This window comes from Mus musculus, chromosome 19 (assembly GCF_000001635.26).
Source record: "Mus musculus strain C57BL/6J chromosome 19, GRCm38.p6 C57BL/6J".
Taxonomy (NCBI): domain Eukaryota; kingdom Metazoa; phylum Chordata; class Mammalia; order Rodentia; family Muridae; genus Mus; species Mus musculus.
In genome coordinates this window covers 32,188,958-32,212,867 of record NC_000085.6, presented here as the reverse complement: position 1 = coordinate 32,212,867, position 23,910 = coordinate 32,188,958, and the positions used below count along the sequence as shown (strand labels likewise).

The window sequence follows — 23,910 nt, the reverse complement described above, 5'->3', positions numbered from 1 at the left end:
CTGCCCCCAAACAAACAAAGGAACAAATGTTCAGGGGAGCTGGGCAAGGTGGTGCACACTTAAATCACAGCCCTGGGGAACTAAAGACACTGGGGAATTCAGGCCAATGAAAGACCTTGTCTCAAAAAGCAGACCAACTCAAAAGGGATGTTCCTGAGAAAGAAACCCAAGATTTCCCTCTGGCCTCCATGCATAAACATACCCATAGCCATGCATGGGCTTGTGTCTATGTACATACCGTACCGTACCATACCGTACCGTACCGTACCGTACCATACCATACCGTACCATACCATACCATAATACCATACCATACCATACCATACCATAATACCATAATACCATACCATACCATACCATACCATACCATACCATACCATACCATACCCACAGAGAGAGAGAGACAGACAGACAGAGACAGAGAGACAGAGAGACAGACAGACAGAGAGACAGAGAGACAGAGGGGAGAGAGAGTGTGTGTTAAACCCAAGAGATATTCTCTAACCCTAAGAAGTAACAATCTGCACCTTGAAAACAAATCTCTTGAGCGGAACCATGCCTTCTCCATGCAAGCCTGATGACCCAGGTCCAATCCTTGGAGCCACATAAAGGTGAGAAGAGAGAACAGACTGCAGTGGGAAGAGAGAACGGACTGCAGGAAGCTAGTCTCTGACCTACACACCTGTGCTCAATCACACACAGTAATAACCAATAAAACACCTTTCTTCCCGTCAGAAACTCCGCCGGTATTAGTGATTAATTTGCATTTAATAGATCAGGACCCAGGGAATTGAGAGTTCTGCAGTCTCCTACAATTTGTCAAATTTCAACTGTTTAAAGTTTCTTTTAAACGTTTTTATTAAAGTATGATGTTTAAGCCACAATATCTAGAATGTTTAATTTATTCATGTTTAAGTGTATTTAATTTTGTCCTAAATAAAATCACTCCTTTAAGATTCTTTTTTTTCCTAGTAGTCCTTTTGTTTTAATTATATAATATCAAGTGCAAGAAACTTAAACTATACGCCTAAGTTTCTCCTGATTTAAGAGGCTCAGAACATACAACACCAACAACTGTTTCAGCTCTAAAAGTCCATGTACTTTTAGTATAAAAAATGTTTAATTAAAAGCCAGTTTATTCACTTAAGATTTCCTTCCTTTTCAGTTCAGGGGGTGGGACCCCTGGTGTATGTATGTTAAGCCAGGATTCCTCACATAGCCACATTTAGCCCTGCCTTCCCCTTAAAAAACAAAACAAAAACTAACCAAACAAAAACCTCTTTAAACATTTGAGTCAGAGTCTTCCTAGATTGCCCAGGCAGGCCTCCTGCTCCTACCTCTGGACTAACTGGGATTACAGGTCTCTGTCACCAAGCTCTGCCCAGTCTATGGCTGTCTACAACTGAGGACTTCCAGATTCAAGACTCAGCTTGTCTGAGTATCTGCTCTGAGGAGCACAGTACCAAGTGCCTTGCATGGAGGGTCACCTATAATCTGGCCACCTCTGTTCCAGGGCTCATTGCAGTTCATTAAGTTGCTGGTCAGCTCTCAAGGCTGCTTTGAAGGAGGTCTCAGAGCGCTTTGCATCCAGTACAGCCTCACCTCGGGAATTTGTACCAGCAGAAACCCACTAATCCTGGCTTCAGGAAAGTTTCTCAAACTTTAGAACTGCTCGAGTTCTTAAAAGCTTAGACTGGGGTGGGGGCTGTGGAAGGCTGCTAAACTCGTCCTAAATCAAGAATGGAAGGTTCCGCCTTAACCAACAGTGAAGGCGCTTATTGGTTAGGCTTGCGCGGGGCCTGACTCACTTCATTAGCTGTAGCAGAGGGCCACGCCCTACATTCCAAAAACCCTGTGCAGCCTGAGGCGCGCGGGCCGTGCTCCTGTAGTCCCTTGAGCTCCGTGTCCTCTGCGTCTGGCTGTGCTTCCCAGAGGCGGCCTGTGGGGACCGCTGGCCACTCCCAACCGCTGGCCAGCTGCACGCAGAGACCCGCGTAAACTTGTCAGGAACTTTCCAGGAGGCTGCCTTTGGGAGGAGAGGTACGTGTGGCTCTTTGTGGGAAGGCAGTTCGTTAAGATTTTCTCCAGGGTGATGCGTTGTAGCAGCGCCAGATGGTGGGACTCCAGGAAAAGTAGGCAAGGAGCAAGCCGTGCTTGGCTTCCACAGAGCGCTCTGTGATCACCAGTGGGATTTCCTCCGCCAAGCGATGTCAAGGGAATGACTCACTAGATGGGCTTCAGTGCTAAACTAGATACTGCCTAGTGGCAATGCGGTTGCTGGGACTGTGTGGTTCTGAATCGGTAGGGCAGGCAAGGCAGGCAAATCAACAAATGCGCCAAATTCGGTGTGATGCTACTAGCCCTGAAGTTCCAAGTGTATAATCTACAACCCGCATACAAGTGGTTTCAGTTTGAGGTTGTCGGACTTCCCTAGAGTTGGTTTTTGAAAGGTGAAACTGTATTTACGGCTTGGGTACTGAGATTTTTAGGAGTACATGCCTTCTCCAAACTCACCTCTCCATAAGGTCTTCCAGCCAAAACATCTCGGAGAAGCTGGTGACTGAGCTCCGTACAGGGTGCCAGGAGGAAGCACGTGCTGCCAGTGTTTTCTAGACAGTGTTTATTCTGCAGGCTGCTGCTTCTCTTAGTGCTACAAGGTGATTGCCCTAGTGAAAATAATCAAGAATGCATGAGGGTTGCTTTTGTCTTTTTTTTTTTTTTTCCTTTCTTTTGCTGTGTGTTATTACTTGAGTTGTCCCCAACAGAAATCTGAGCGGTTTTCATGAATGGGGCAAATTTTCATTCTACTTGTAGCCTCTTTGAGTCACTTTGTGTGTTCCTGGGGATACATCCCAAGGTCTCCACTGTGATGCATCCCGCCAGTTAAGCTAAATCTCAAATTCTTGGTCATGTCGGTTTTAAATTTATGTAAAAACAAAGTTGGTAAGCGTCTTTAAAAACTCTGGGCAGCAAATTTATTTGTATTGTACACATTGATTTTTATTTTATTTCTTGGTGGTGGCTGTTGGATCTAGGGCCTCTCATGGAGCTAGATCTCTCAGCCTCCAGGTTACAAGGAAATTTCTTGCCTTGCCGAGGCTTGGGAAGGTGGTGGGCTGGAAAATATCTTTTGATTTTTTTTTTTAAGGAAATATACAAACCGACAGAGATGCTATCGGAAGTGGAGTTAGTGTGTACCAGATAGGCAGGCACTCGGCATTCTGGTGGCATAGGCAATAACAGGGTCATTTTAAAACTGACCCATGGTTGAGAGTGTGAATTAAGCCAGGGACATTGTAGTGGCTATTCCTGGTTGTCAACTTGACAATATTTGGAATGAACTACAATCCGGAATTGGAAGGCTCACCAGTGACCCTTATCTGGAGGCTTGGAGATCCTTATCTGGATCTTGGTTTGAAGATCTTGAGCCATAGTGGCTATGGATTCCAGAAGATTGAATCTCCGAGTTAAGGAACACACCTTTAATCTGGGCTATGCCTTTCATCTGGGATTAAAGGTGTGGTGGAACACACCTTTAATCTGGGCTACACCTTTTGCTGGAGACAATATAAGGACATTGGAAGAAGGGAGTCTAGCTCTTGCTCTTGCTCCTTCGCCTGCTTGCTGCGTGAGACTGAGTAACTGCTAGATCCTTGGACTTCCATTCACAGCTGCGACTGAACCATTGTTGGGAATTGGGCTGCCGACTGTAAGTCATCAATAAATTCCTTTACTATTTAGAAATTATCCATAAGTTCTGTGACTCTAGAGAACCCTGACTAATACAGAAGTTGGTACCAGGAGTGGTTCTAGAGTAACAGAAGTACAGGATGAATCTTTTAAAATACTGGAATTGGCTTGTTGATCCACCAGCACTTTCAAATATTGAAACCTCTCCAGATTCTCTCCCTCCTGGGAGCTCAGAGAATTTTGAAGACCCATGGTTGAAACTATATTCCGAACTTAAAGAAGCTAATGCCCTTGATTTTCTTAATGAATTAGGTGATTCAGTGCACAAAGCTTTCTACAAGATGGGGAAAAAATCGAAAAATGATTTTACTGGCTGGCTGCTCTTAGTATCTGTGGAAAAAATGATGAATGAAAGGAAGGAGTTGTGTGATAAAATCGAAAGGCTCCAGACACAAGTAAACGATCTAAAAGTTGCTAAGTGTGTCCTTGAGGAGAATCTTCTCTCTTGTAGCAATAGAGCTCAAGTTGCAGAAAATCAAACAGAAACTCTCATTGTAAGGTTGGCTGAACTACAGAGAAAATTCAAGTCTCAGCCTCAGAGTGTGTCGACAGTTAAAGTAAGGGCTCTAATTGGCAAAGAATGGGATCCTACAACATGGGACGGGGATGTGTGGGAAGACCATGTTGAAGCTGAGAATTTTGAATCCTCAGATTCTCAAGGGTTTGCCCCACCTGAGGAAGTAGTACCCTCAGCCCCACCTCTTGAAATAATGCCTTCCCCACATGAGGAAATTAATTTTGCAGAGTCTGCTCACGGCCCACCAATAGTTTCTTCTAGACCTGTAACCAGACTCAAAGCAAAACAGGCTCCTAGAGGGGAGGTAGAAAGTATAGTCCATGAGGAAATTCGCTACACTACTAAGGAGCTTAATGAGTTTGCTAATTCATTCAAGCAGAAACCTGGTGAATATGTGTGGGAATGGATTTTAAGGGTGTGGGATAAGGGTGGAAGGAACATAAAACTAGAGCAGGCTGAGTTTATTGACATGGGTCCTCTGAGTAGAGATTCTAGGTTTAATACGGAAGCTCGCATAGTTAAAAAAGGTGTCAAAAGTTTGTTTGAATGGTTGGCTGAGGTGTTTATCAAAAGATGGCCTACTGGAAATGACTTGGAGATGCCTGATATTCCGTGGCTTAGTGTTGATGAAGGGATTTTAAGACTTAGGGAAATTGCAATGCTAGAGTGGATATATTGTGTAAAGCATAATTGTCCACAATGGGAAGGTCCAGAAGATATGCCTTTCACCAGCTCTATAAGACGCAAATTGGTGAGAGGGGCACCAGCACATTTGAAGGGTTTTGTTCTTTCCCTTTTCCTTGTGCCAGATCTTAGCATTGGAGATGCTTCTGCTCAATTAGATGAATTAAATTCACTGGGTTTAGTTGGATCCCAAGGTAACAAGGGCCAGGTGGCAGCATTGAATCGCCGGAGACAAGGTGATCCTAGTTATTATAATGGACAGCGTAGACAAAAGAATGTTTATAATAACATACCCAGTAATGGTCAGCAGAGGAGAGGTGAAATTTATAATGGCATGACTCGCTTGGACCTTTGGTACTGGCTAATCAATCATGGTGTTTCCAGGAATGAAATACATAGGAAGCCTACTGCATATTTGTTTGATCTGTATAAGCAGAAAAATTCTCAAACAAATGAAAGAAAGGCTACATTAGATCGTGGTAAACAGCAATCTCGGCCAGTGAATCAATTTCCAGACTTGAGACAGTTTGCAGATCCGGAACCCCTTGAATGAAGGGGTGGCCAGGTTCCTCTGAGGAAGGATCTTGATAAGACACTCAAAGGTTTTGCTGTTACCCTTTCTCCAGTTCTTCCCCAGAGGGACCTACGGCCTTTTACAAGGGTAACTGTACACTGGGGAAAAGGAAATAATCAGACTTTTCGGGGTCTGCTGGATACTGGTTCTGAGTTGACACTGATCCCAGGGGATCCCAAGAAACATTGTGGCCCTCCAGTTAAAGTAGGGGCTTATGGAGGGCAGGTGATTAATGGAGTTTTGACTGATGTCCGACTCACAGTAGGTCCAGTAGGTCCCCGGACACATCCTGTGGTGATTTCCCCAGTTCCAGAATGTATAATTGGGATAGATATACTCAGAAATTGGCAGAATTCTCATATTGGTTCCCTGAACTGTAGAGTGAGGGCTATTATGGTTGGAAAGGCCAAATGGAAGCCTTTAGAGTTGCCTCTGCCAAAGAAAATAGTGAATCAAAAACAGTATCGTATTCCTGGAGGAATTGCAGAAATTACTGCCACTATCAAGGACTTGAAAGATGCAGGGGTGGTGGTTCCCACCACATCTCCATTTAACTCTCCTATCTGGCCAGTGCAGAAAACAGATGGATCATGGAGAATGACAGTTGATTACCGAAAACTAAATCAGGTAGTAACTCCAATTGCAGCTGCTGTACCAGATGTAGTTTCGTTACTTGAGCAAATTAACACATCTCCTGGCACCTGGTATGTGGCTATTGATCTGGCAAATGCCTTCTTCTCAGTACCTGTCCATAAGGACCACCAGAAGCAATTTGCTTTCAGTTGGCAAGGCCAACAGTATACCTTCACAGTTTTGCCTCAAGGATATATTAACTCTCCTGCCCTGTGTCATAATTTAGTTAGAAGGGATCTTGATCGTTTGGATCTTCCACAAAATATCACATTGGTGCACTATATTGATGACATTATGCTGATTGGACCAAGTGAGCAGGAAGTAGCAACCACTTTGGACTCATTGGTAACACATATGCGTATCAGAGGATGGGAAATAAATCCAACCAAAATTCAAGGACCATCTACCTCAGTGAAATTCTTAGGAGTCCAGTGGTGTGGGGCATGCAGAGATATTCCTTCTAAGGTGAAAGATAAGTTATTGCACCTGGCCCCTCCTACAACCAAGAAAGAAGCACAACGTTTAGTGGGTCTATTTGGATTCTGGAGACAACACATCCCTCACTTGGGTGTGTTACTTAGGCCTATTTACCAAGTGACTCGGAAAGCTGCTAGCTTTGTGTGGGGCCTGGAACAGGAGAAGGCCCTTCAACAGGTCCAGGCTGCTGTGCAGGCTGCTCTACCACTTGGACCATATGACCCAGCAGATCCGATGGTACTTGAGGTGTCTGTGGCTGATAGAGATGCTGTTTGGAGCCTCTGGCAGGCCCCTGTAGGTGAATCACAGAAAAGGCCTTTGGGATTTTGGAGCAAAGCTCTACCATCATCTGCAGACAACTATTCTCCCTTTGAAAAACAGCTCTTGGCCTGCTATTGGGCCTTAGTGGAAACTGAACGTCTGACAATAGGACACCAAGTCACTATGCGACCTGAACTACCCATCATGAGCTGGGTACTATCAGACCCTGCAAGTCATAAAGTGGGACGTGCACAGCAGCAGTCTATTATCAAATGGAAGTGGTATATACGTGATCGGGCCAGAGCAGGTCCTGAAGGCACAAGCAAGTTACATGAAGAAGTTGCTCAAATGCCTATGGTTTCTACTCCTGTTACAATGCCATCTGCTGCCAAGCATGCACCTATAGCCTCATGGGGTGTTCCCTATGATCAACTGACCGAAGAGGAGAAGACTAGAGCCTGGTTTACTGATGGCTCTGCACGTTATGCAGGCACCACCCAGAAGTGGACAGCTGCAGCATTACAACCCCTTTCTGGGACAACCTTGAAAGACACAGGTGAAGGGAAATCTTCACAGTGGGCAGAACTTCGGGCAGTACACATGGTATTACAGTTTGTTTGCAAGAAGAAATGGCCAGATGTACGATTATACACTGATTCATGGGCTGTAGCCAATGGATTGGCTGGATGGTCAGGGACTTGGAAAGATCACAATTGGAAAATTGGTGAGAAAGACATCTGGGGAAGAAGTATGTGGATAGATCTCTCCAAATGGGCAAAGGATGTGAAGATATTTGTGTCCCATGTAAATGCTCACCAAAAGGTGACTTCAGCTGAGGAGGAGTTCAATAATCAAGTGGATAAGATGACCCGTTCTGTGGACAATCAGCCTCTCTCCCCAGCCATCCCTGTCATTGCTCAATGGGCACATGAACAAAGTGGCCATGGTGGTCGAGATGGAGGTTATGCTTGGGCTCAGCAACATGGGCTTCCACTCACCAAAGCTGACCTGGCTACAGCTGCTGCTGATTGCCAGATCTGCCAACAGCAGAAACCAACACTGAGTCCCAGATATGGCACCATTCCTCGAGGTGACCAGCCAGCAACCTGGTGGCAGGTTGACTACATTGGACCACTTCCTTCGTGGAAAGGACAGCGTTTTGTTCTTACTGGAGTAGATACTTATTCTGGTTATGGATTTGCCTTTCCTGCACGTAATGCCTCTGCTAAAACCACCATTCATGGATTGACAGAATGCCTCATCTATCGTCATGGTATTCCACACAGTATTGCTTCTGACCAAGGAACTCATTTCACAGCCAGAGAAGTACGACAGTGGGCCCACGATCATGGAATTCACTGGTCTTACCACATTCCCCATCATCCTGAAGCAGCTGGGCTGATAGAAAGATGGAATGGCCTTTTGAAGATGCAGTTACAGCGCCAATTAGGCGGTAACAGCTTGGAAGGCTGGGGCAGAGTTCTTCAGAAGGCAGTATATGCTTTGAATCAGCGCTCGATATATGGTACAGTTTCACCCATAGCCAGGATTCATGGGTCCAGGAATCAAGGGGTGGAAAATGGAATAGTTCCACTTACTATCACTCCTAGTGACCCTTTAGGAAAATTTTTGCTTCCTGTCCCCATAACTCTAGGTTCTGCTGGCTTAGAAGTTTTGGCTCCAGAGAGGGGAGTGCTCCTACCAGGAGCTACAACAAACATTCCATTGAACTGGAAGCTCAGACTTCCCCCTGGTCATTTTGGGCTTCTAATGCCCTTAAACCAACAGGCTAAGAAAGGAATAACAGTGTTAGGAGGGGTGATAGATCCAGATTACCATGGGGAAATTGGATTACCTCTTCACAATGGTGGTAAGCAAGATTATGTCTGGAGTGTAGGAGATCCCTTAGGGCGTCTCTTAGTACTACCATGTCCTGTGATTAAAGTCAATGGGAAACTACAACAGCCTAATCCAAGCAGGATGACAAAGGACACAGACCCATCAGGAATGAAGGTATGGGTCAATCCTCCAGGAAAAGAGCCAAGACCTGCTGAGGTGCTGGCTGAAGGAGAAGGAAATACAGAATGGGTAGTAGAGGAAGGTAGTTATAAATACCAATTTAGGCCACGTAACCAGTTGCAGAAACGAGGATTATAAAGTAATATGAATGCCCATTGTAAATTTACTAATGCGTTTGTGATTGTACGAGGGATAGTTATATCATGTTAGGCGTATTTACAACCTTGTTATTGTTTCATGTGAACATGAGATATTATTTGTGTCAAGTTGACAAGGGGTGGATTGTAGTGGCTATTCCTGGTTGTCAACTTGACAATATTTGGAATGAACTACAATCCGGAATTGGAAGGCTCACCAGTGACCCTTATCTGGAGGCTTGGAGATCCTTATCTGGATCTTGGTTTGAAGATCTTGAGCCATAGTGGCTATGGATTCCAGAAGATTGAATCTCCGAGTTAAGGAACACACCTTTAATCTGGGCTATGCCTTTCATCTGGGATTAAAGGTGTGGTGGAACACACCTTTAATCTGGGCTACACCTTTTGCTGGAGACAATATAAGGACATTGGAAGAAGGGAGTCTAGCTCTTGCTCTTGCTCCTTCGCCTGCTTGCTGCGTGAGACTGAGTAACTGCTAGATCCTTGGACTTCCATTCACAGCTGCGACTGAACCATTGTTGGGAATTGGGCTGCCGACTGTAAGTCATCAATAAATTCCTTTACTATTTAGAAATTATCCATAAGTTCTGTGACTCTAGAGAACCCTGACTAATACAGACATTATCTATGCACTCCTGCATCTTTTACAAGGTATAGACAGATGCTTTCAGTCAGTGGAGGGAGAGTAAAGTATCATTCTATGCAACTGACCTTGTTTAGGTCTCTAAAGGAGACTTCTCTAGAAAGAAATCACTTCTAAGTGGAATATTTAAGACTACTTGTTGATGATTGGAGACATTAGTTAGCCTCTGAGCACCCAGCGCCTTCTGCAGGCTCCTGGGCTAATTGTTAAGCCAGCTGTGCTGCTTTACACTGATCCAGTGTCTGGGTCAAAGGTAACACTTGGACGGCTTGAGGAACAACGGCCTCTGAGGTAGCCCAAAGGACACCGCTGGCGGTTGGAAGGCCCCCTTAGGTGGTGAATGGGAAATGGGAAAATAACTTGTTGAGTTTTAAACATCTAAAATCTAAAGGCATAATTAAATCAAGATGGTCCATCTCATCTATTGGTGTTACAAAGCCTGGACACCAAGGGGTGATCCTTCATCTCAGCTGTTGAGATGTTTCTCAGTGGCTCAGAGGGAGGTGAATTGCCCCGCCTTGTATTTAAAGATTTGGATGGTCCACTCTCTTTGTTAGAAGTCACCATCAAGCATTGTCATTTCCCCCTGTGGTTCTTATAGCTGTCAAACAGTGCCAGATTTCCTTATGTGAAATGATCCCCAGGATAATTTTGGTTTGAAACAGATTTTCCAAGCGATCTAAAAGGTCCTTGGTGCCTCCATGCCTGAGTCTCAAAGTTCACAGAACAATATATTTACTCAGGAAGCTTGAGGTTTTCAAATATTAACTGAGCAAGCAGGAGACTCTTGATGGGTATTTTGATACACGTGGCTGCCTCGGGGCCATTGATCTTTGTTGACTTTTTTTCCGGAAGCTCTTTAGCTCTGAATTTGTGCTTCCCGCTCCTCAGGAAGTACACACTGGGTCTTTCCAAGTGTGAAGCCAAACACTGGATCCTGGGCTTTCCAGGAAATGCCCTTTCATAAGAGCACACCTGCAACGTTTGACATGCCTGGTGGGAATAGTTTTCAAGTTAGGTTGGTCCTTCATTTAGTGTTAAACTTGCTTTTTCAAATGATGAGGTAGGGGCCAGAATGATGGCTCCATGCATACTCATTGGCTGAGAGTACACACTGTGTTTGTAGAGTTCCTGAGTTCGTTTCCAGCACCCATGCCAGGCAGCTTACAACCATCTGTAACTCCATCACCTGGGAAATACGGTGCCCCTAGCTTCCAAGGGCATCTGCATTTATGCCCCTGTATACATAATTAAGAACAATACAGATAACTTTAAAGGGGGAATAATGAGGGAAAGGACATGGGAGTGGATAAGATTTAAAGTTAGAAGATGGGCAAGGTGCAGCATCTCTCAGCAGAGGTGGCCTTCTGCAAGCACACCGTGATGCAGGAAAGCAAAGCCACCTGCCTGGAAGACCCACTGGGGCACCTAGTCCAACTCAACCCCACCTCTTCGCCTTTTCCATCTGTCTTACTTGGAACTCCCCACCTCTCCAGCCAAGAATGCCTTGGCCACCCCCTCAGATCTCTGCATCCTAGCTATCTGAAGTGACAATTATGCTCCAGGATGTTGAAAGGGAATACCAGGGCTTGAGGGTGTAGCTCAGTGATAGAGCATTTTCAGAGCGCCCATGAGGATCTCAGTCACCTCCTTGCACCAAAACAAGCAACAGCAAAAAAGAAAACCAAAACCAAAAATACACACAAGAAAAGAACTCACAAACAGAACATGCTAGTGTGATGGTCTAATTGCATGGGAATAATCTTAGAACAATCACAGGAAAGAAGGATGTCAGAAAGTAGGTTTTCAAAAGCAGGTAGATGGTCAGTTCTAAAGGCATTGGACCAGAGTGTGTGGCGTTGTCTAGCAGAATTGTAAAATATGTTTGTGAAAAGATGGGTGAGGATAGAAAGAAAAGATAGAAAGCCAGCGATGAGAGCTGGGGTGTTAGCCCATGCCTGTAATCTTACTCCTTACAAAGCAGAAGCAAGCACATCTGGAGCTCAGGGCCAGCCGGGGCTTCATGGTGTGACCCTCAACATCTCAGTATTGCACATGTGCTTGCTAAGGAACTTGTGTTCATTACCTCACTTCTTTCTTAATGGAGGCGTCAGGCAAGTATTTCAGGACAGTGACATAGGTGTGGCGTGTCAGCCTTAGTACGCCATTTAAAGTGCTGGGTGTTCTCTATCCAAGAGGGAAAATGTGGGTTGGATAGCGCTATGGATATGTGAGCTGGCCGAGAGGACAGTAGTGTTAGACTGAAACAGCAATCCTGATGGACATGATTTGATAAATCTGGGGAGCTCGGATTGCTAGAGGTGGAGTATCTAGAAGATGCTGTTTCCGTAGTTCTTGGATTCACTGCAGCTAACAGCAAAGAACTGGGACTCTGGACCAGGGAACCAGGTCTTGGATGACTTATTATTGAACACCTTGGGCCTCCATTTCCTTAGTCACAAAACAGAAATAGAAGAATACTTATCACATTAGAGGTGGACGACATGAAGGATTTAACGTTGAAAATTCTCTGGAGAAGTGCTCCAGAGCAGTAGCAGACGTCATTCCCTACCCTTGGTGATTCGCTGTTGCTGTGGCCTCTTTTGCTTTCACAGGACTCCTTGAGCAAAAGGTAGCTTGTCCTGGGTTTGCCTTGAAATCTACATCCAGTGTGCACAGTGCAGTAATCATTTGAGCTGCGAGTCAAAGATACTGAGTTTGCTCACTGTCAAGAAGCTAGATAAGATGTTGCTTGTTTAGTAGAATGATGCAGATAGCCTACACCAAATTCTGCATGTGCCCTCTGGTGTTTGCCAGTGAAGAGCTGTGGCTTGGCTTTAAGAGGAATATGTGCTGAATTAGGGGGTAGCAGACTAGTTCCTGAATTTAGTACAGATTTTCTTTGTGCAATTTGGTCAACTGACTGTAGTTCTCCTTAGAGACCAGTGTTACCTTCTAGAGGACATATAACATCTGGACATAAGTGGAGCCAAGCATGCTGCTATCCATCTTACAGGCACAGGATGGTCCCATGACAAGGACTTGCCCTGTCCAAACTGTCAGTAATACAGGGTTGAGAAATCCCGGCTTCACAGTTGAATGCTTGCTGTGTTTGTGAAATTGGAATAGCTGTTTTTGCTTGGGCAGTATCACCAGCTAGCTGAAAGAATGTAAAAATAAGCCTGCAATGAATAGGTCACAGAGAAGCTGTGGAGTTAAGTGGAAATCCAATGGCACGTGGCTCTGAAGGGAACTAGCTGCTAATAGAAATGAAAAGAATCAGGATGTGGAGCCTGAGGTAGAAGACCAATTTAACAATTTTTTATTTTATTATCTTATGTGTATGAATGTTTTGTCTGCATATATGCATCACATGTGTACAATGCCCAAGGAACCAGAAGAGGGGTCATATACCCTGGAACTGGAGTTAGGAATGGTTGTAAGCTGCAGTGTGGGTGCTGATAACTAAACCAGGCCCTCTGGAAGAGCATATAATACTGTTAGCTGTCAGACTATTTCTTCAACCCCAGGAATATAATTTTCAGAGGCCAGTCTGGCCAGTCCAGAGAGAAATGACCTTGTCCTAGGATGCACTATCAGGCCTTTATCAGCCTGACTGAGGGTGGGCTTGTCCGTATGCTTTGGAGTTCAGATCGCCTACGTACAAAGCCTGACTTGGAGTGTGGGCTTGCTGCTGTCCCTGAACACCACAGGGTGTATCTTAACCTCACATGGTGCCATGTCTGGCCATTCAGGTAGACGCCATCATGGATGGCTGCTCCATGCCAAGTGTGTGGAGCTTGTCGCCCTCTCCAGTCAGCAGGTACCATCATGACCTGCATTATAGTTTACTGTTCTCACATTATTCAGTTGCCATTTTTACCTCAGTGCTACTTGGGCTGTGTTTTAGCACAGATGATTAGGGCCCCACCTTGGGCTGTGGTGAATCCAAGAAGACTCCCCTCCAAGCTGGGCTGGCTTCACCTGCCTTGCTTGTCTACCCCAGGAGTGCCCTTCCTATCCAGTCCTAAACACAGGAATATGATGGCCATCCCTATACTGTTACCTTTTGTTATAATGTAGAAATACTGAGAAGAAAAAAAAAAAAAAAAGGGAGCTGGAGAGATGGCTCAGCGGTTAAGAGCACCGACTGTTCTTCCAAAGGTCCTGAGTTCAAATCCCAGCAACCACATGAAGGCTCACAACCATCCGTAACGAGATCTGGCGCCCTCTTCTGGAGTGTCTGAAGACAGGTATAGTGTACTTACATATAATCAATAAATCTTTAAAAATAAAAAAGAAATATTGAGAAGACCATCATCAGGAGCCTAGTCACAAAGGACATGTCGGGCTCTGTTCTGTGAGTGACTCACACATGAGCAAGCAGGCCCTGTCACTTCTCATCTAAACTGTACAAACTACCAATAGCTACAGAAATCCCTGATCAAAGCAATTCATGACTAATGAGTTGCAGAATTTTTAGTGTGGTTTTTTTATTGCTAAACATTCTTGGAAGTGTATGAAATATACTTTGGTTTGGTTCTTCGGATCATAGCATGGATCCAATATCTTGAACATTTTAGTTGCTGTGGTAGTTTTAAAGTTTCTATAAATTCTAAATTACCACTGCTATACTGAAATGATCTCTTATAGTTAACTTCCATTAATTGTGATTTTTGTATGTTGTATATTGTCTTTTTTTTCTTTCTTTCTTTCTTTCTTTCTTTCTTTCTTTCTTTCTTTCTTTCTTTCTTTCTTTTTTTGAGACAGGGTCTTTCTGACTACTATATCCTAGTTGTCCTGGAAAGTGCAGTATAGTCGAGACTGGCCTTGAACTCATGACAATCCTCCTGCCTCTCAAATGCTGGGATTACATGTGTGAGCTAAGGCTCATGTGTGAGAACTCAGTGTGGATTCTAAAGTGCTGAGCTGCTGGATAATCAGTCCAGGGACCTGAGAGAGATACTTCTTAAAGCCTTAGCTTGTGCTCTAAGGAGCAGATATCTCAGCAGAAAGAGCAATCAGATACATTTGCGTTATGTCCATGGGAAAGTCAGAGATAGGAAGTTCTTAGCCGAGAGCCAACAAAGAGAATGCTGTTTATAACTTGAACAGGGCTGGACCTCAAAGAGATGTACCCTGAGAATTTCATAGGCCTGTGAGACTCCAAAGGAATCCTCTTAGGAAAAGAGCTGAGGGATGGACTGGGGTATCTGCTCAGGGAAGCCTCACGGAATGATTTTCCCCTGGATTGAAGAAACAAACAAAATCCAGAAACACAAAGCAAGCCTTCTAATGTCACCCTTTCCTTAGAGTGTCTACCCACTAGGTTTGGATTCTCATGATTCCATGCCATGTCGGTCCTGGGCTGTCACTCTTCCCAGACTCCTTCTCTTGAGAACTTAACAAGGTCGTCTGACTAAGTCGTGTGCCCGTGTAGGGTAGTAACATGTTCTTAGCCAGCAGTGTGCCAAACCCTGACTAAATAAGGGAGTCTCTTTTCTCAGTGAAGTCTTCTTTGTATAGCTAAGCAGTGGGGAAGATGATTCAACTGAGAATTCAGCCTTTAAAGAATGTAGATGTTACCATGGTTAAGTATGAAACGTACCTTGTGCGTTTATGTAAACAGAACCCAAATATAGCTAATATCGTGAGCAGCCACCACTCCAGGGACTGGAAAGGAGTGCCTCTCACCGCTGAGCTCTCTAGATCTTGATTCATACCTCACTGCAGAGGATGTGGTCTTGGCACATTGCATACACAAGAAAGTAATATGGTGCCTTGCTAGTTTAACTTGCTACAAACCTACCTTCAGAACTTAACTCAAAATATTTCTTTAGAAGGGCCAAGGATGGCAATTCAGAGGGAAAGGTCACCCAGGAAGCATCTTGCTCCAACACTGTTGAAGGCAGTCTGCTCTGTGGGGACCCTGGAGCCACAAAGTGAGCCAGGAAGTGTAGCTCTTTGCTCTAAAGTGTCTCGAGTGTGGCCAGCCCACAAATGAAAAAACAAGCAAATAAGCAAACAGACAAACGTGTAGGCCGGGTCCCAGATTGGAGTTTGGCAGTCAAGCAGTGAAGGGCAAGTTTGTTCCTGAGAGGCAAATAGGCGTCGTGTTCCCCAGACAGAGCCACCTGCAGGAGCAGACACGACAGAGTCACAGCAATCTTCACGCTACCTTGTGGTAAAATGTGCTTCCCTGGTGTTCCCAGGAAGGTTCAGAGATGGCAGCACCGGCATACTGACTAGGACATAATTGTTTCATGTATCAATAATTAAGTATTGAAATGAGGCGGAAAAGGAGAAAAGATGATGTTAAGTGTGAGTGTGTGTTTATGAGAGGCATGATATAATAAAGAAAAAACTAGCATAGATGCAGAGAAAGAAAGGGCGTTTACAAATGCCTATTCAGGCAAATAGGGGACAAATCGTAATTGAGTAATTAAAGTACCAGAGTGTACAGTATTTTAGGTATTCCTTAGTCCTGACATGGGGAGAAGAAGGTTCTGTCTTCACAGGATTCCCGAGTCCTGCTGTTCATCCTGGCAGTTGTTTCACACTTCTTAAAACTTCGTTTGTTCCTGGCCTGTCCCTGTAGTGACTCAATACTGAGGGCTGATTGAAGATTAGATTTCTGTTTCTTGTTTGCCTCTTAAGCCTTGGGAGGCATTTGGAGCAGCTTTTATCAAGTGTCACATGGCCCAGTGACATTTCACATGTCTTGCCTAATGCCTGTGAAGGGACATGACACAGCTGAAGCTGGCGCTGCCTGTGAAACCATTAGAGGATTTTATCTCTCGGAAGAGTTTGATGATACACTCCAGGGCTCTGGTTTTATTCATCCCAGGTAGGTGTTCTGTTTACTCATGACTGCAGTTCTTGCTGACGTGCGCTCTGGCTCCTTTCTCCACAGCTTTGGCCTGCCAGGTTTCTCTGTGGTCCCTTGCATTATAAGACAGTGCAGTGTGTCAGTCAGTGTTCTGTTTGGTATGTTAGACATACCCAGCCTTATTTAACCTTGACTCCCAATTGTCCTGTCTCCTCTGCCTTGCCTTCTTTTCTCCACTTCTGGGCCCTTCTTATGTTATCTGAACCTCATAGCAGCCCTGAAGGACCTGATACTCATTAGGTGGATCTGAGGATGGTTCAGATATTAAGGCTTGTTATAAATTCTTTTTAAGTTTTCTGCTTATAGTTTAAACTAGATTTTGTTGGATAACTGCATAAAGCAGAATAGACACTTGTAATCTTACATCCTGATAACCACGATAACATAAAAAAAATAAAAGCAAAACATGTTTGTGGTTAGTACACAAACTTTACAGAAGCTATTGATGAGATGTATAGGCTGCCATCGAATGTGTTAATATACTTGTGGGTTTTTTTTTTCCCCCCAGAAAGGGAGGGAGTATTTGTGGCATATCGCCATTTGCTCTTAGTAGAAACGTTAAATTTTATCTATAATTCTGCAACTAAGATTTCTATACTTAGAGTATTTTGGAGATCTTGTCTAACCACACATGGAAATCTTGGTTTTTTACTTTGGCAATGGTTTGGTATTTCATTAAATGAATAAAGAGTAATTAATTCCACCTTTGTCTCTTCCTAGCCATTTTAATAGTTGCCGGATTGTTCCTTTGTGCACGCTCAGCTGTTAGATTCCGTGTATTCTGCCCTAGGTATACATTTTGCGGCTAGATTTGTTCATTTAATTCCTGTAAGTAGGATTTCTGGACCAGAGGTTAAATTAACCTTGCTAGATAAACAATGCCAAACTGGATTCTACAAAGGACACCAAATTTTATTTTAAACCAACTTTGCATTTTTAATTTTTGTTCTTGATACACTGGTAATAATTATACTAACTTATGAGTCACAGTAAAGTCAAAGGTGTCTGTCTGTCTGTTTGAGACAGAGTCTTTGGGTGTATTCATGGCTGGCCTGGAACTTACTGTATAGACCAGGGTGGCTGCAAACTCAGATCTGCCTGACATCCACAGTGAAGGGATAAAGTGTACTCTTTAACATACTCACCTCCTTAGATGTTTATCATTCCTTTCCTGTAAGAACACTGGGAATCCTCGAGGTCAAAGCTATTTTGAGATTCAATGCAGTATTGTTAACCAAAGTTGCATCTTTCCACACCCCCAGCCCTGTAAATCACACAGCATTAACTGTACTAGCATGCTAAGTTAGAGGGATTGTCTGTGTCCTTTTGTTTCTTTTTAGTTTGGGTCAGGGCTTGTGTTCTGTCCCTCTTCTTTGTCCCTTTGGTTTTATTTCCATAATCTGGCTCTGCACTTGATTTTCTCCTCCTTCCCTTTCCTCATCTCTCTCTCTGTCCCTTCCCTGAAGGGTATTGTCTGTTACACTGACCTACATGAGCACATTTAGAGCGTGAAAAATTACTCTTACTTAATGTACATTACATTTATTCTGCCTTTGCCCAGGTCTTTTGTTTTCATTAAAACCATTGCATTTATTTTAGTGTTAGGAATATTAGACATCTTTCTTATAACTGAAATTAAAAAATAAAAGAGTGTTGCTGGCTGAGAAAAAATGAGCAACCATACTTTGTGCTATTTGAGAGGCAGAGTAATTATAGTTTAGCGTTACAGGGCATGTACACTGGTCCTTGTCAGTCCTAGATTCACGAAGACCTATATAGAATCCCAAGTCTATTTCTAAGGAGCGCTCATCATTGGTGTCCTTCCCTTGCATTGCGTTGGCCTTCATCAGCTTATTGGCATTGATGAGCTCTGCAAGTCTTTGCCTGTTAACATCAGGATGTAGTGACCCTGTGAGATCATCTGTGGGATCAAAAGTTACAGGAAATTCTCACTTCAGTATCCTGAGCCCTTTGACCTGGTTCATGAGGCATCCTTGGTAGACTGAATGGATTCCCGTGACCAGGAAGAACAAGAGGTGCAGGGCAAAGGTGAGCAAGAATAGAAAGCTTGACTCCAGATTCACTTGGGACACTTTAAGTCCACTAATGGATCTCACAGATACAAACCCTAGAATGTACAACATCTCTCTTTGCTGCTGTCTTACCTCCTAGTCAGTTAGTGTCTAGACATCTGGGGTGGCCTCCCGAGTCATGATAGCCTCTTTACCTCACACAGGTGGAAACGGAATGTACAAACAGCTCACTTATGTCTACTGTTGATGGAACCTTTACTGTGTTCACACAATAACGCTCCAGATGGCTAGTGACGGCTAGTCTCTTGTGAGTAGTATTAGAAAGATATTTCATATTAAGAGAAAAAAACCTGCCGCTAATGGATTTCTCTCCAGATTTCCTCAGTGAACAAATTTAAAAGGATTCTAATGAATAAAAATTAAACTTAAAATGTTTTGTTGCATTTTATATAAACTAAGCTTCAGTCTAAATCCCAAGAAAATAATAACTTAATTCTTGATTATTCACACAACTGAGCAGATTTTTAATATTTTTGACCGTTCAAAACTTATATTGATAGGCATACCATGATACAGTACTTACTTGATTTGGCATATAATATTTTCTCAAATATTGATAACCTAATTTCTAGTAGAATTATGGTCTCCTTTTTCTCCTCTGGACCTGTGAGCTCTGTTTACTATTACAGTTTTCAGAAGGCAACTGGCTCAATTAATAATATTTAGCAAAATAAAAGCCCACAATTGGAAAAATATGTTGAATTTTCTGGAAGTTGATGCTCCAAGACTTTGACTTCCGTTACTGGCCAGTGACTTTAGCACAGCAAAAACAGCTGGATGCTGGGACACTAGAGAACAGGCTTGGTGCTCAGAAGGACCACGGTGTTGGTCAAGCTCAGAAGGACCACGGTGTTGGTCAAGCTCAGAAGGACCACGGTGTTGGTCAAGCTCAGAAGGACCACGGTGTTCGTCAAGCTCAGAAGGACCACGGTGTTGGTCAAGCTCAGAAGGACCACGGTGTTGGTCAAGCTCAGAAGGACCACGGTGTTGGTCAAGCTCAGAAGGACCACGGTGTTCGTCAAGCTCAGAAGGACCACGGTGTTCGTCAAGCTCAGAAGGACCACTGTGTTTGTCAAGCTCAGAAGGACCACGGTGTTCGTCAAGCTCAGAAGGACCACGGTGTTCGTCAAGCGCACATCTCAGGACACACTTGGGAGACCATGTTTGAAAGATGCTGCTAATTAAGCTTTGACCAGACAATTCTGCTACATTTTGGTGATGCTAGTCTTCTTTTCTAAACAGTATATTGTCGTGAAAGATAAAATGGAGATATTTAGACTATGTCTCTGACAAGGGAAGGCTCACAAATGGCTTCTCCTGTCCAACGATTTTGTACCAGTTTGATCCATGTCACATCTTCAGCTTCTAACTTGTTAACCAAGTTGACTAAATAAGGCTGGCAGAAATTTACTTGGTTATTTTACTTTGACATTTTGCACAGGAGGATAAATGAGTATGGTAGCGGGATCCACTTAGGGAAAAAAAAAGAGTTTCTGGAAATGGTTTCCAGGATTTATTATACTAAGACAGACCTGAGGGTAAGCAACCTTTGTGGCAAACCAGGTGTCCCTGGAGAAATGCAGCAAATGAAACAGAATTGTGTTATCAGTTGTGGCAAGTGTAAAATGTATAAACTGACAGCTACTTTTGTGAGGCATGTCTCTGGTTATCACTCAGAAAGAAAACCCAATGCAGCAAAATGTGTCAGTCATCTCCGTTCAGGTTTGTAGGTCTGGGGAGGTAGCTCGGTGGGTAAAATACTTGCAAAAGAAGCGTGCAGACCTGAGTTTGGCTCCTGAATACTACATAAAAGCCAGGTCCCTGCAATCTAGCATTCCGAGATGGGAACAGAAGGACCCTGGGGGCTCACTGGCCAGGCAGCTGAGCCAAAATGGTGGGCTCCAGCTTCAGTAACAGGATATTGTTTGAAAAATAAGGCAAAGAAATGACCTCGGGCTGCACATACATACACTGACCCATGATGTACATGTACAAACACTAGTAAGATAAAATCGTTTCTCGAATTGTGCAAATTAAGAGGAAATATTTTCCAGCTTGTCAAAGTTGAAAGTGCCTCTTACGTTATCAGTAAGAGAAGGGGCCCAGTTTAAAGCATGAAGCCTTTTAGTGAGGTAGAAGACAATTTTCCCCCCATCGCTGTCCCAAATGTCAGATAATTGACCCTGGTTTTTGTTGTGTGTTTCTAGGTGAAGCTAGAAATCCCACTGAGGTCAATTATTAGCTATAAGTGTTTCTGACACAGCATTTGTGTTTCAGGAGTCTCGCCATTGGTCAGATAAAACGTGTTAATTGTTGGCATCATGAGGCAGCATAGTTGCTGGGCAGCAGCATTAGGACTTGGTCACAACACATTGAGCTGTGCCTCCCGGGAGCTTCCTGCCCAGGCACCCTCTGGCCTTGGTGTGGCCCATAGGGAGTTTGATTACATCAACCTTGGCCATAAGGTAGAATCTGAGGACATTTGTTACTTCTCAGTATATTCTGCTTAACACTGACCCTGAGTGCACCTGGGGTAGGGTAACTTAATGTCTGTAGTTTTAATGTAACTAATTTTGCCTTCATAAAATTATGATTTTCATGTCGGATTTTTACTGATACGATGCTGGGCTACATTCTATGCTAGGTGTCTTTTGTATGCGGCATGCTTGCTCATTGTGGCTTCGGTGCCATGACCCTCCGTTAGCAAAGGCTACTGTAGTTCAGAGTAGTTGAGCAATTTGTCCCAGATCTTAAGGCAAGTTAGTTGAAGAGCTAAAACTGAAGTCTGGGTAACCTGGTCCCAGAATCTCATGGCCTCTGTATTTACCACCCTTTCCCATAGGAAAGAATGGACAGCTACAGTAAACATGAAAACCACGCAAAGAACTCTAGAAGAACCACCCAGCCATAGCAACTATCTTAGCAATGTGATGTCCACATTCCTTCTTTGAACTTTGATTGAGACTCCTCTGTCTTTGAAACCTGTCTTTCCAAATATATATGCAATTCTCTGTACGCTTCTCATGTATCTTACTGTATAATCATTGTTTGGCTCCGCATTCGTATTTGTTAGTATCTCCTGAGTATATGTGTCACAGGTGTAATATAACACAGTGTTTTATTGATTACTTCATGTGGACCTTTCTTTGAATGGCAAGACTTATTTCATATGTCATTTACCTTGATTTATGTTGTGAAAAGTACTAATTAATCCTCTCCTGAAATGTAGGGTATTAGGAAGAACAAAGAGAAGAGATTTATTTTCCCCTTGTCTCTACATTCTCCTGGCTTCTCCACCCCTCCTTTGATGGAGAACTCATTAGAAGCAATGAGGGGAATCATCTAGGTACCACATCCCATTTCTTTCTTTATTGTATAGAGGGGATACATGCGGAACAGCTTACAGGAGTTGGTTCTCTCCTAGCTCCATATGGGCCCTGGGAAGTGACCTAAGATTATTAGGGTTTTGTGCATAGTAAGTTTATAGTAAGTACCTTTACCCACGGAGCCATCTCATTGGCCAAAGTATGCAAAAATAATACTTTGGGTTTTTTCTCAGCTTCATGCATAGTGTCATGGGACTTTATCTGAACTGGGCTCTGATTTGTGTGACTATGGCTACTCTCACCCTGGAACCACACCCGTGTTTCACTGACAGCATCCTATCCTTCATTCTTTAAAGTGGTGCCAGAACGTAGAAACCTTCCGAAGCAGCCCACTGCCAGGTTCTTGGAGGTTTTAAAGCCACGTTTCCTTTTAAAATAATGAAGTCGTCTCAAATACTGGTTTGGTAGCATTCTTCTCTCACCTGATTGTCCTTATCAAGCCCCACTAAAACATTCAATTTAATTTTATAGAATTAACAGCTCATTTTCCCCCTCATACTTGCATTTTATTAGTTAATAACTTAATTAAATTCCCGTAATAGCAGAAACCAGTACAACCTGAGTGAACAGGTTTGGAAGCAAACACAACTGCGGCCTGGTAAATGTTGCTCAACAATACGGGATAGGCATTGCCAGACTTCAGTCATCTCACACTACCGACAGTGAGTGATGGATGGCTTACTCATCTGCCTGAATTCCCGTATGGTACAGAGGGAGGAATTAATCCAAGCTGAAGATTAAGTAGAAGATGAATAGTAAGACAAGCGTGAACTGTAGTGGTTTAATACCTGTTTGGAGGAGTTATATAAGTCAATGACATATCTCAGAGACCCCAACAACTTAACTTGATTTTACTCTGAATTGTGTATAAGTGTGAAGGGTACGATCCCTGACTGAGAAAATGCCTTCATTAGGTCCAGCTGTAAGGCATCTTCTTAATTAGTAATTGATGAGGGAGGATCCAGCCCGTTATGGATCTTGCTATCCCTGGACTGGGACTGCTGAGTTCTATAAGAAAGTTGGCTGAGGAAGCCATGTGGAGCAAGCCAGTAAGCAGCAGCACCATTCTGTGACCTCTTCATCAGCCCTAGCCTCCTGTCTCCTGCTTTGTGTTCTTACCCTGGCTTCCTTCAAGGTAAGCCAAACACTTTCCTCCCTAGCTTGCTTTTGGTCATCGTGTTTCATGGTAAAAAAAGAAACCCAAAGTAAGGCAGAACTTGGTACCAGCATCGTGAGGTATTGGTGTGAAAGACCTGACCATGTTTTTGGGGAAGGATTGTAAGAAGGTCTTTGGAACTTTGGTCTAGAAAAGCCGTTGAGCGTTGAGAGCTCAGTGGGAGGTTCTGTAGGAGCCTGAAAGTTAAGAATGTTGAGAACAGTGCAGGCCTGGCTTATGAGGTTTCAGAGACACCGGAGACACCTCTGGGCCTTTTGTGTGAAGAATCTGTGGTATTTGGTCAGCTGGAGTGGCAGAGTCTGCTGTGATTAACCAGCGATCGGAACCACTGAAGTGAAACCTTTCCTTTGCCAGGAAAGGTACTAAAGGCAACAGTAAGCCATTGATTGACCAGTCTGTTTCCTGGTACTGTAATGAAATACTAGGGCACGCTGCTTAGGAACAAGAGGAGCATTTACTCCCCAGCTTTGAAGGGTGGAAACAAGATCAGCAGCCCCAGGAGTTGGGTGCCCGCTGAGGGCCTGTTGGAGAGGGCCTTCTGGAATGAGGAACCTGTGCAAACTGAAGGGTTCCCATGGGCAGACAATGAGCTAGACAGGAATTAGTGTGGGTTTTCCCTTAGAAAAACTCAGTCTGTGCCAGGCTCCCT

General features: G+C 43.8%; 1 protein-coding gene across 25 annotated transcripts in view; it reads left to right on the top strand.

Annotated features, from left to right (window-relative positions):
* Positions 1-23,910, top strand: part of Sgms1 (sphingomyelin synthase 1) — a 267,159-nt gene that overhangs the window by 177,018 nt on the left and 66,231 nt on the right. Inside the window, exon 1 of one of the 25 annotated variants that reach the window (XR_003952766.1) lies at positions 1,680-2,040. The exons of 20 other annotated variants lie outside the window; for them this stretch is intronic. The gene's annotated coding sequence lies outside the window, so the exon portion shown is untranslated. Of the gene's footprint in view, positions 1-1,679; positions 2,041-16,430; positions 16,564-23,910 lie in introns of those variants that run through there. 4 more of the 25 variants (XR_003952768.1, XR_003952767.1, NM_001168526.1 and 1 more) reach the window with 4 other exon arrangements.